We start from the raw sequence: 13470 nt of genomic DNA on the forward strand, positions 1-13470 counted from the left end.
CACACACACACACACACACACACACACACACACACACACACACATATATATATATATATATATATATTATTGTCCTTTCCAGACTGTACCTTTCCCTGGACTGTCATAGAAAAAGCCAACACTAGAGGTGTGTCTGCCCACTTCCCTGTTTTGTGCGTGCCGACTTTTCAAATTACTTTTCCCAATAATTCACTGCAATTTCTTCAGTAAAAGACCTTTGCAATGATTAGGTTCATAATTTCCCAATGATTTTGTCAGTTGGATGGGGCAAACTATTTTTTGTTGTCATTGTTTATGTTAAAAAGATGAAAGGAATTGACAATTAATAAACAGCACTGTAAACTGTAATTTGTAAATTGTTTTCATAATTAGTAACCTATACAATCATCTAAGTCTTATTATTAATTAGGTACTTTGTTTATCATTAGGCTTCTAATATGCTTCTATGTTCAGAAAGGGCCTGGGAAGGACTATTTGTATGGGTGTGTGCATGGGAATTTGATCCTAAGTTCTTTTGCTAGAAGGGCTGATGTGCTGTCCATATATCCATGGGTTTTCCCTGTTAGGACTTAAATAAGTTATACAAATGTTCCAAGAAGAGTATTCAGGTTTTGCTGACTTCTAACCTCTTGTTGATTGATTATGTGTGTTATCAATTAGGTAAAGGTAGAATGGCTTCTTTTATTGTTCTTCTACTTTATGTGTGGCTCACAACCTGCTATTTTAGTATTATTTCATACTATGGTCTTTTTCAGTGTCATGATGAGCTACTGCAAATAGATCAATGGTACAGAATCTTGCATGTTTGTTATGCTCCTGAATTCTGACTTTTGTTGGTCTTTTAGGTTTATCCAGTGTAGTAGTCTGCATTGACAAGTATGTTGTGAGGAATTTTTTCTTGCTATTCATTGGTTCTTTAGGTGGTTTGGTGTGTACTGACTGCAGTTGTATTGTGTTGTGTCTTTTGAATACTGTTCTGACTTTGTTATTTCCTTGAAAGGAGGCTGAAGGCCACCTGGAAGGGCCATATAGTTTAACTACTCGCACCATTTTACAGTAGTGTGTTGTCTGTCAGTAGACACTAAAATGACATCACATGAGGGATGCTTAGTGTTTCAATTTTTACTGTTGTGACATCAGTAAAATGTGCACCTGCCATGAATCACAAGAAGAATTATGCGCTCTTTAGGCTACAACACAGCATGACATATGAACTTGAAAAGCAAGAAATAAAAATATTTGTTACTCTTAATTTTGGTTTTATTTACTCTTGAAACAGAACTCTTTTGGGGACCCTGCTGAAGTACATCTAGTTTATAAATACTCTGTTTGTTTACATAAATGTAGAGAAATGTGGCTGCTTATTCTTGGTGTTATTTTCTTCTTTGTCAAGTGTTCAGGATATCCATTTTCAAAAAGGGTTGTAGAAAAAAAGAAACACTATTTGTAAGAAGTATCTTATATTGTGGTGTTTAAGCCAGTTGCTGAAATAACAGTTGTTTTATGATACTAATGTAAAGTAAGAATAAAATAGTTTATATATATAATGGATGTTGATCAGGCTGGAGCAGAAACTAAAATTTCTCAGACATAAGATATATATGTGCTGTTTGTAATTCCAGTGAAATAAAATACATGTGATTGTGCATGTTTTTCTTTGTATAATTTGGTAAAAGATTTCAGTGTACAGTGATTAAAGCTATAGTTACAGTCATTTTAAACTAACTAATATTTGTTATTAGTGAAGTTTACTTTCATGATATATCCTGTATTTACAACTTACCTCAATCAGATTATCTTTTCATGCAAAATGTAATAAATGGTTGAGCACTTCAATATTTTAATGAGCATTAAATTTTAAATCCTCACTTTTTTATCTATTTGTAGATCTACTGTTCAGTATTTCCTATTTTATTTTGTCAGGATTTGCCAACATGTTTAACTTGGCATGAACATGTGGCTACATATATTATCTTTAAAGTTTTAAGTCTACTAATACGAAATAGCTTACACATTTTATTTTAAATATTTTCTTGTTAGTCATATTTCTTCAATCTTTACCATTATCTCTAAAAAAAAAGAAAGAGAGAGAGAGAAGATAATCTATGTACTACCTACATCTATCTATTTACGTATTTCTGGAAACTTGTATTATTGCATTTCATATAAATTTTAAGCTATTTCTAGCTGAATAAGCCATAAAATGTTGCTTAAAAGGGTTTAATACGAGTCTATTTTTAATGGTAGATTCATACAAGTTTTATAAAAAGAAAACATTCAATAAAACACTAGGGAAACTAGGAAAGAGTGACCAATGGAAGAAATATATTTTAAATCTATTTTTTGATATTCTGATTGCCAAAACTTGGAAAGTTTCCTGAAGTGTTTGTCACAGAAATCAAAAATAGTTTTACAACAGCATTTGTATCCAGCAGAATAATAAAATGTAATAGTATATAATCTCTTGAAAAGTAGCCACATTGTTAATTTGATACTAAACTAGCAATATAAGCATAAATTCTTAGTAATAAAATGAAGCTCAACCTTCTTAACCCTCTTGCTACGATTCTTCCTATTGGTAAGGGGTCAGAGGGCATGTCATCACGCTTATAGAATTACATTCAAAATTTTATTGATCTACTATTTTATGAATGTTTGGTATCACATTATAGATTATAATTCAAATTTCAGTATTATACACCAGTTAATTTCTTAATTTAAAACTGTTAAAACAAAATTCATAGATATTAATTTTTGTGTGTCACATGGTATGTTGAATACAGCTTTGGTTTAGATTATATGTTTGTGATGTCGAAATACAAAATCTATAGTTTCTTACAAATTAGAAACTCAAATTACCAATACTGACAATACTGAAATAAAAACGTTCTATCTTTCCTATTTGATAAGACATCACTACATTTACTGAATAAAACACAGTGACCCTGCCCACCTGTTTCCATTTTTGGAAATACTTGCTTACATACCCCTACTTCTGTCTATGACATGTGAATAACCAGTTGAAAGCCCAGAATGTCCCCCTTATGGTTTTCTCAGTCTATAGAAGGTAGGAAGTTCCCAAAATTATTTCTTTATCTTGAATCACAGAAGGAAATGATGAGAGGAAATGTTGTCCGAAAAACAATATTTTTTTACTCAAATACAGTTTGATTAGTAAGCCTGATAAATTACAGTGAAATTCTGCAATATTGATAGAGTAATGTATAATATTTGGTTATTTCAAATTGCATATATAGAACTTAAACAAAAAAGTATTTTGTTTTACATCCTCTATGTGCAAAATTTGACAAGGTTTAGCAAATTACGGCAAGCTGGCAAACGAGTATAAAGTTTGTAAGTTGAAACAATAATTGTTTTCTGTATTTCTTTATTTAGTTCTATGTTTTAAGAAAAATAACTGAAATGTACAAACTTATTTGCAAATGGTAATAATATATATGCGTATGTAACTTATCATAATGGAAATGTGACTGTATTTTACAAAATACTGGTTCACTAGAACAAACCGAGGACAGGTCACTTTGTAAAGTAAAGGCCAGTTTTATGCTATTGGATATGGTAACATGACTGCACTTGCACCGCATCATTGCAACTTCTGTAATGTTAGTTAGACACGCTGAAAGATCAATTAAATAGAAAAAAAAAATAGATATAATGTATATTGTTATGAGATCTAAGCTATTTAGACTAAACACTTATGGTTTCTTGTTATAATTTGTAGTCATTCCAGAATGAAAAAAGCATAATTTGTATCTATTTCTTAATTTTCTATGTTGTTATGAGGTCAGTCAAAAGATTTTGAATGCAAAATTTGACAATTTTCTGATGCATAAAAGTATTTTGAATCTTAAAATAAAAACTACTTTGCATGTTGGATAATCAAATTTGAAAAGAAAACTATGCATGAGCAAATCATTACTTAAAAATCTGATAATTTGTGTACTAAAGCCTTGTAATGTTTACTGATAATCTGCAAAATTTCCTGAAGATATGCTTACTGTATTAAGAGTTACAGTATGAAATCTATAACAAGCACAAAAAAGGTTAAGAGGTTGTTCCCTGGGACCGAGCCTGTAGTGAGAGAGTTAAACATATAAAGACACATAATCTCATGGAAAGCCACTACTTAATTATAACTCAGTTATGCAAGTGTAAACACACACACAATTAACCAAATCTGTACCTTCACTCATAATATAACATGTTAACAATAACCAAATTATCAAAAATCATTAAAGTATTTGCTCTTAAGCTTCTCTAAAACAAAATAACCTCTTTATAATATTCATTGACTCCTTTTATACAGTTCAAAGGCTACATTTTACAATAAATTCTAAGCAAACAAAACTTTTAGTGTTCTAGAAGGCTTCTCATAAGCCTACAAGTTTATTTATAAACCACAAGAGATTGCTTATTGGTCAAACTCAGAATATGAAGTTACAAAAATAACATATTCATTATTTATTATGTTTTATGAGAAAGTGACTTTTTTTTTGTGTGAGTTTACATGCATGGATATGTGTAAAACCTTTCATGTATAGTATACACCTTTTCATAGGTTGTGTAATGTGAGCTAGCAAAAAAATAACATATAACTGTTATTTAATTCAGTTTTGAGTTCTTAGGAATATGAAAGTTAAAAGTTAGCATATTTGGCTGCTTTTTAAGAACATGTTTAAAGACTATTTTATTTGGCAGTCCTTGCAAAATATAAGGAAATATATTGTTCAATGACCCAAGTTGCGAGAAACAGTTCAATAGCTGTTTGCTGATTGTTTAATCTAGACTTCATCTGAAGGATTAGAAACATCTTCACTTGTAGCATAGTCTTATTTTTGGCTTTACCAATTACTTCGAACATACCCTGGGTTGGGATCACATCACATTCACCTAATATATGCCGAACAATGCTAGAACTGTTCTTGAACCTAGGATTAGAATGTTCCTTTAAATGATCTCTCAGTTTTCTAACAGTTGATCCAACATAAGAGCCCCCACACATTGGGCAGTAGAGTTCATAAATAATATGTGACTGTTGAGAAAACTAGATACAGACTTTAAACCTGAAAAAGTTTTGAATTCTCAATAAAGGTGTGAACACATATAATGGACATGAACTTGTGGATAGACTCTGTTCATTATGGTGTTTAGTTTCCTTTTTCAGATTTGACTGTGAACCTGTGTATGGTAGAGAGATCATTATCTGTAGCTTTGAGGCGTCATAGTTCAGTGACCTGGATAGATGTAGTTGAATGATTTTATTAATGGTAGAATCAATAAAGTTGTTCAGAAAGGAGCTAAGTTTTAAAACAGATTTTAGTCTAAGTAGCTTTCACTGTAAAAGTTCCAGGGAACTGGTGATTCTGTGTGCACAAGATGTTAGACATTTTGCAAGTTTTGCTTTTAAATGAAGTGTAACAAAACTGTTAAAATGGGTATATAGTCCAGTGTAGGTAGATTTCTGATAACAGTTGACATCAAAATGTCCTTGTTTGTTGAAAACATATGCATCAAGAAAAGTACAGCTGGGCATTATTGGCATTCACATTTTAACTTAATGTTAACTTGTTTAAAATTCAAATATTTTACAAATTTTCAGTAACTGATCTTCATTTTTGAATATTTCAAATATTTCATCAACATAGTGATTGTAAATAAATAGTTTGAACTCGGTAGGACAATCCCTTGGCCAACTATTTTCATGAAAGCACATGAAAACATTAGCCATTACAGGCACTAAGCTAGACCCCCATGCTGTCTCCATCAATCTGTTCATCAAATTCATCATTGAACTGAGAAACATAGCTTATCATGGCAAATTTCATCAGTTGTATGAAAGATTGTCTGTTTAGTCCATTAACACATTCCTTGTCTCTGTTTTCAAATTAGTAAAGCTGAAAGCGAAGCTATACTACAGGTGAAGGAGATGTTTCTAATTCTTCAAATGAAGCCTAGATTAAACAATCAGCAAACAGCTATTGAACTTTTGCTTGGAATTTAGGTCATTGAATGTTATTTAAATTTTCACACACAACTGTGCAACACAAATAATGCTCTCTGGATATTATGACATCAGAGTTTGTGGTGTGCTTATAAGCAAGCCAGGTAATGATGTTTTAAATGTTAATTATATTTTGCACTAGTAAAACACTAGTAAAACCAGTAGCTTATAAATAATTAAAAAAATTATTCTATGTGCGAATGATTAACATAGGGCAGGTGAATGTATAATAGTCTTACCAGCTTTACATTCTTTCAAGAATTTAAGCATTATGTTATGTGAGAAATGGTTTATTGGTAAAGCAGTTCAAATTGCTACATAATTTTTCTCAAGTTTGACAAAAAAGAATTGTATTAGTTGACATTTGAAATCAAAGAAGATTGTAAAACTTGCTATAGATATTACAAAATATAGTATCTTTTGTGACATTATAAAAGTAAGCATATCCTATGTGTTGGCATAATAGCTCATATGACCTTAAAAAATCTATTCCAAGTCCATTAATGTGACCTAAAAAAGTATGTACAACACATATGTATACAGACTATCACACTGAAAGTCATTGCTGTAATTAAATTTTAAAGGTTTTGCTTTTATAAAAATTGTTGATGATATAGTTTGTAATAATAGTTTTCAGTATAAAAATATTCAGGATTGTAACATTTATTTTTGTTTTCCTGGAATAAGATATAAAGATGGTTATGGTTTTTTGATAAGTAAGCTCCTGCATTAAGATATTCTTTATTATTTTGAATTACGATTTCACAGTTTTACACAGTTTAGAAGACTGTAATTGGTCAGCCATTTTTCCATTGTTTTATGATGAGCTAGATAATTCAAGTGTATATTATCACTAACTTAAAACTTGCACACCAAACATCACATTATAGAACTAATAGAACATATAATTTTAAGATTAACAAGAGCTGTTGTTTATTTGTTTTTGTATTCATCGTATTTTATAACATGCATATTTTTAACCTATTGTTAAATTCATTCTACATTATTATTTTATATTTCATAGTGAGTAAACCTTATAATTGCTTTGTATGACAAAAAGTCTTGACCTCCTTTTATGAGACTTAAGTGTACAGGTCTAAATTTTCTCTCTCTTTTTTTGTTTTTGAAGTAATTATATCAATACTTGTTTCTTTGTGTAAGTGAAGCATGCCTACTGTTTGATATACATGTACATTTGAAAACATACTCTTATATATACCTTTTCATTATACTTCTAGCTTCTGAAAAATGCTTATAGTATGTTGTTTTTTTTTACTTTTAAGGATATTTTTCATCTGGGTATTCCAGTTACATGTGTCCAAAATCATCTTGTTAATAAAATTGGCCAAGTAATAAACTGATACCTAATTGAATTCACATGTACCTGTAATGTCATCGATAGGTTCTTCAGTTTAATGTATTCTCAAAAGCTTCATGAAAAGAACATTGTCTTCTAAATAGAGCATATATTTATGTAATTGAGAAAGAAAAATTCTAAAATTAATACATTACCTTTACAAGCAAGTTTTCTTTTTCGTTTGAGTAAATTCTCTTAGATTTATTTTTCTACTTTTTTGTGTAGTCATGCAAGTGATGGTCGGTATGTGGGAGGGATGCTGCCTATGTCACAACCAATAGCTCAGCACTATGGTACACAGTCTTACTTGACTCCAAAAACCAGTGAAACTAACATGCCACAATACAACACAAGTCTCCATAATCCAATGGCACAACAGTTTGTTACGGCCAAGGTAAGTGTAACATCTAAATTTAAAGTTAGCCAGACTGAAACAAAAGAATATGATAGGTTTTTAATTTTTTTGTAAATGTATATCAAATAACCAAACAAATTTAAGACCTCTCTTACAAATGGCACATACTCTTATGTTGTAGCAGTTGGTTGTATCACAAAAGATGTACTACTTTATAAGTGAAATTGGAGGATAAATTTTTGGAATTTATGTTGACACTTATCAAACTGATCTTAACTTTTATGAGACTTCTATCATTTTAATGTGTAAAACAATGTCTGTTTTAATAACTTTTTTAACTTGTAAAATCTAAGATAAGAAATCCTAAACATGTAACACTGAAGTAAATGCCCAAGAACTAATTTTACTTTTTTTTATGTTCTAGTAATGTTGATGATTAAACATTGGTTTATGTGAGTAATCAGAGTAAAAATATGTTGACCTCGAGGTATAACATTTGAATTTTTATAAATTAATGTTTTACAAAATATTTCTTTGATTTGAATTATAATTATTTCCTAGACATCATTTTTGGACTCTCATAAAAATTAATATTTCATAAAATAGTGCTTTCATCTGGATTATAATTATTTTCTAGATGTAATTTTTGAATTTGTTTTAAATTAATATTTTACAAAATAGTGCTTTTACCTGAACTATGATTATTTCCCATTTTAGATATCAAAATGTTTACTTCTTTTAGTTAAAATACACAACCACTCAGTAAAGTAGTTGAAACAAATAAGTTTGCATAATTGTTGTTCATACAGTATCTTCCTTCTCATCAACTAAGGTTCATCTTCTGAATTAGATTTGTATATTTCACCTGTTTTTCCTTCTGATTGACTGATACGTGTTGGAAATTTTAAACACTATTCTTCAGCATGTTGACTTTCATACATAACTGATTCATTTGTGTAGATATAAACATATCTTGAGTGGAAACAGTCAGTTATTTGTCTGATACATTGTTTTACTATAGTGTAATAATGAAGATTTTTGTTTCCTTCTCTGTTTCCCTTGGGCAAGCAGTCTAACCAAAGGAATCTGTTGCTTCAGTGAAGTATGTAACCTGAAGGTCCTGATTAGTCCATTCCAATGAACTTGACAATGTACAAAAACATGCATCTACATGTATAGTATGATGAAATCTGAAAATATAAAATGCTTAAAATTTCTGTAAGGATGAAGAAAATGATCAGTGTTTTAGCTAAACAGCCTTTATTGGAAAATTTTGATTTAATTATTTAGCTTTAACAAGCGTGGATTTGATTTTGAAGTGAGAATATGGCATATTTCCAGTTTTATTAATATGCTTTTGTCTTGATTTAGCTCATCTATTCATTCTTTGAACCTTTCCTACACTAAAATGTGGAGATTATAATTAGTTATGTGTATGATGCAAGAGATATGAGTATATTCAGATATATTTTTGGAAGTATAGTGTAAAAAACTGGTAAGCTCATGCATCACTCTTCTGATCTTCTTTTGACTAGTTTCAATATGACTGAAATAGAATTTTTTTGAATTTAAGATGGAATCTAGGACAAAACGGTTAATTACAATCTGATTGGCAGTGAACTATCTACCATGTAGGCTTGACAAATCTTGAAATAAGTTGAAAACAGTTGTTATTAGGTCAATTATAAAGATTACCAAATTTTTTGATTTGGTAATAAGTTGATTTTGACAATTGAAGTCCTGACACTTTTCATGTGACTTTGAATTCAGATTCATTTCAATTGTATGAAATGATATAAATTTCCTAAACAATAAATACAGCTGTGATGAAGTTTGAAATACACGTTCTTTGGCAATCTGTCTATCAAGTTATTGCATCTAGATTTTTTAATGAACCAACATGTAGCAAGATATTTACTACTATATATGAAGTACTAGCTAGTTGGAACCCGGTGATGGTAAAGTGTACAATAAGAAAAACAACACTGCTTGTTGGATCAGTGGTGTGTGTTTTGAGAATAGCTAAAACTGATGTAGGCCTCATAATCCTTAGGGTATCACAAAGTGCATAAAATATTCAAAAAGATTATTCCATACTTTTGTAAGTTGAAATAATTTATCCTCACTATAAAATAGAGGTAGGGTTATCACACATGCTACCGATAAACAAAATAATACTGGCATATGCAGGTGTGTACAGGGCAATGATCAAGTGCATTAGTGAGCCCATGCACTCAATTGAGTCAGTCCCAAACAAAGAAAATAACAGACTCAACCAACCATATGATTAATTACATTACAGAATATAATAGAATTACACAGTAGAGCCTAAAATATTAAAGAAATCAAGTAAGAATCAAGTTAGAAGTTAATTTTATTACAGGGAAATGCAGAAACTATTAGTTTTTACTTGCTTGTCAACAAATAATTCAAAACACTCCCAAAGTAATATACAACAAATAGTCTTATGTGACATCAGGGATGGCACTGTAAAAGTGTTTATACATTGCCATAAGATGAAGGTGATCTTTGTCAGTTGAGGCATAAATTCAGAAAGTACAGTGTAAATAAGTCACTTTATTGTACCTAATTTTGACTTCCAATGACTAAAGGTGCACATTCATGACATTCAAAATATGTATAGAAAATCTGAGGGCAATGCCTTCAAAATTGACAAAGCCTTGCATGTTATGATATAGATTGTGAAAAATACAAACATCATGAATAACTTTTGTGAACTTATTAATCAAAACTAGCAACTGAAGTCTGTTTTAATATATACAGTCTCTCAATTCTACAAGTTTCATAAATTTGCTCATGTGTTTTTCTCTGTTTTCAAATTAATAAAATCCATCATTATTGACCTAAAATTATTTAATTGCCTGGTCAAAGTGATCAAATAAAGTGGTTTGAAAGTGTCAAAGTTATTTAGTATTATTCAGTTTAAGTGTGAGATTTTTGTACATTCACATCTTAATTGAAAAATGAAGCATTTCAATAAGATTCTCATACATCTGGATTAATCCATAACAAATTTGAATGCTGTTGATAGTAGAATCACAGACTGAGTGTTGCCCAGTGATTAGTGTGCAGAACTATTGATTTAAGGTTCTATGGTTTACAATTTTTACTGCCAAAAAATTTTCACCCCACATTGTGAGGCCATGTGTACATTGTAAGAGCAATGGTCAAATTTTACTTTCTGGTCGGACAAGGGTAATCCAAGAGATGGCAGTGAGTGATGTTAACTATCTGCCTTACCTCCAGTTTGTCATTTAAAAATTAGGGATGGCTAATGAAGATAGCCCTGATGTAACTTTACACAAAATTTAACAAATAAACTGTTCCACTCAGTTGAATATTCAGTCATTTAGGATCACTTACCATTTAGTAGTGATTTTTTTCCAATTTGTCTATTGCTGTAAGAATATTTTATTTGTAGTTCTTGAGTTTCCATTTTGTTGTTAATTTTATTCTAGTTTTTGGTTGTAGACTTAATCACTCAGCTTATGTGTTTGAAATGAAGGTCTTAATTCAGTGTTCATGCTAGCATTTGAATTCTCTGAGTCATGGTGACTGAACCAAGTTGAAAAAAATGGAGTCTCCTCATATTTTACCCAAAACATAAAATGTTAGAATTTTTGATTTTCTCATTTATTATTTATTAGCTGTACTAGCATTGAACAGATTCTACATTGCATTGGTTTGCCTACTACGAGATTCTCTTCATGGGGTAGATAGATAGTAACACATTCAAGTAAAATTCCCATATGATGAATTTTGTAAAATGGGACAGAACATTTCTGCCCACAATACCACAGGAAATAATATGAGTGTTGGTGTGTATATTGGAAACAAAATGCAGACAAAAAGTCTAAATTTTTATTTAAAACTAGCCATCCTTACCTGGCTTTGCCTGGGTATTACCTGAACAGAGGGTTGATGTTTAGCTATTTCTAAACAGAAAGTATCAAAATTTCACTTTTCATCTTACAATTCATGTCAAATGCATAAAGTTACTAATACTGAAAAGAAAGACATGCTGTTTTCAAGCATTCTATGAATGTGAAATTAGATGGGGGGGGGGGAGGAGATTTTATCTCGCATGCATTTCCCTTTACTAATAAACTTTGTGTATATGTTTACTTTTTTCCCCAGTTTTGCTTGGGTGATTCAGTCTGAAAGCCTGAGGTTTTGATGATACCTAAAACCTAAAAAAGTTGACCATTAATCGTTAGGTAAAATTATTTATTTTCATTATAATACTGTATCATTGCACTAAGGATTTCAAATCACAATTTATTACAGTTTTTGACAATTTTTTTATCCATGTAGAGCTTCAGTATAGACTATGTTATATGTTTTTTTAATTTGGTGCCAAGATGAAAAGATTCTTGCCATTTCCAACTCTGGAGCAACCAACATAGAATTGGCCATGAGAAAAACATGGACCTTGCAGGTTGAGTCCGACAACTTTGAGTGATTGTCCTTGTGCCCTGAAAATAGTTTTTTTAGATACAAACAAACAAACATTTAAATATAATTTCTGCTAACAATATGAATTCTAACACTTTTTTAATATTTTTTTAGACCTGTTGTTACAAAACTGTTATTGTTTTACATTACTAGCCAAAATTATAATATGAATTCTAACACTTTTATGCATGGTTTTTTTTTGAAAAATACAATACAATAAAAGTTTTATAACAACAGGTTTTAAAAAAATTTTATGTGTGGGTTCTTTTAAAAAATATAAAACAATAACAGTTTTGTAACAACAGGTTTTTTAAAAACATTGTACAGAATAAATCCTAATTGCTTGTTCATCCCTCTGTTTAATTAGTGTAATCAATCAATTTTTCAACTAACAAAACTACTTAAGTTACATTGTAATTTAAAATCAAAGACTATTTAGAAACTTACACAAACACAGTATCTTTATTATGGACTAATTAAGCATGATGGAAAATATTGCTTACCTCTTGTGATACTCTTAATGAGTAGGTGTTTCCTCTCTTGCTGTACTGCTTGTTGACAAATGATTTTTGTAAAATGATTGAATGATACTCTATATGAGTAGGTGTTTCCTCTCCTCTTGTTGCACTGCTTGTTGAGAAATGATTTTTCTAAAATGATTGAATGATACTCTATATGAGCAAGAGGAGAGGAAACACCTAAGAGTATCATTCAATCATTTTACAAAAATCATTTCTCAACAAGTAGTGCAGTAATGAGTAGGTGTTTCCTCTCCTCTTGTTGTACTGCTTGTTGAGAAATGATTTTTGTAAAATGATTGAATGATACTCTATATGAATAGGTGTTTCCTCTCCTCTTTCTGTACTGCTTGTTGTGAAATGATTTTTGTAAAATGATTGAATGATACTCTTAATGAGTAGGTGTTTCTTCTCCTCTTTCTGTACTGCTTGTTGAGAAATGATTTGTGTAAAATTATTGAAGAAAGTTTTGCACCATTCATATCTCCCTCAATTTTTTTTTTGAAATGAGGGCAAATTTGTTTTCTTTCTGCACGGGTAATAATGACTTTTATTTAAAAAAAAGATTTTTTAATCAATTTGAAAATCAGAAATACAAATGAACAAGTATTTGAATATAATCATTACTGTCAGTAATATGAATCCTAACACTTTTATGCATAGTTTTTAAAAAAACTGTTACAAAACTGTTATTGTTTTACATTATTGGCAGAAATGGATACAAATGAACAAACATTTATAT

General features: G+C 30.2%; 1 pseudogene; it reads left to right on the forward strand.

Moving 5' to 3' along the window:
- Window positions 1–13470, forward strand: part of LOC106461791 — a 45834-nt pseudogene that overhangs the window by 11648 nt on the left and 20716 nt on the right.

This window comes from Limulus polyphemus, unplaced genomic scaffold, assembly GCF_000517525.1.
Source record: "Limulus polyphemus unplaced genomic scaffold, Limulus_polyphemus-2.1.2 Scaffold1032, whole genome shotgun sequence".
Taxonomy (NCBI): domain Eukaryota; kingdom Metazoa; phylum Arthropoda; class Merostomata; order Xiphosura; family Limulidae; genus Limulus; species Limulus polyphemus.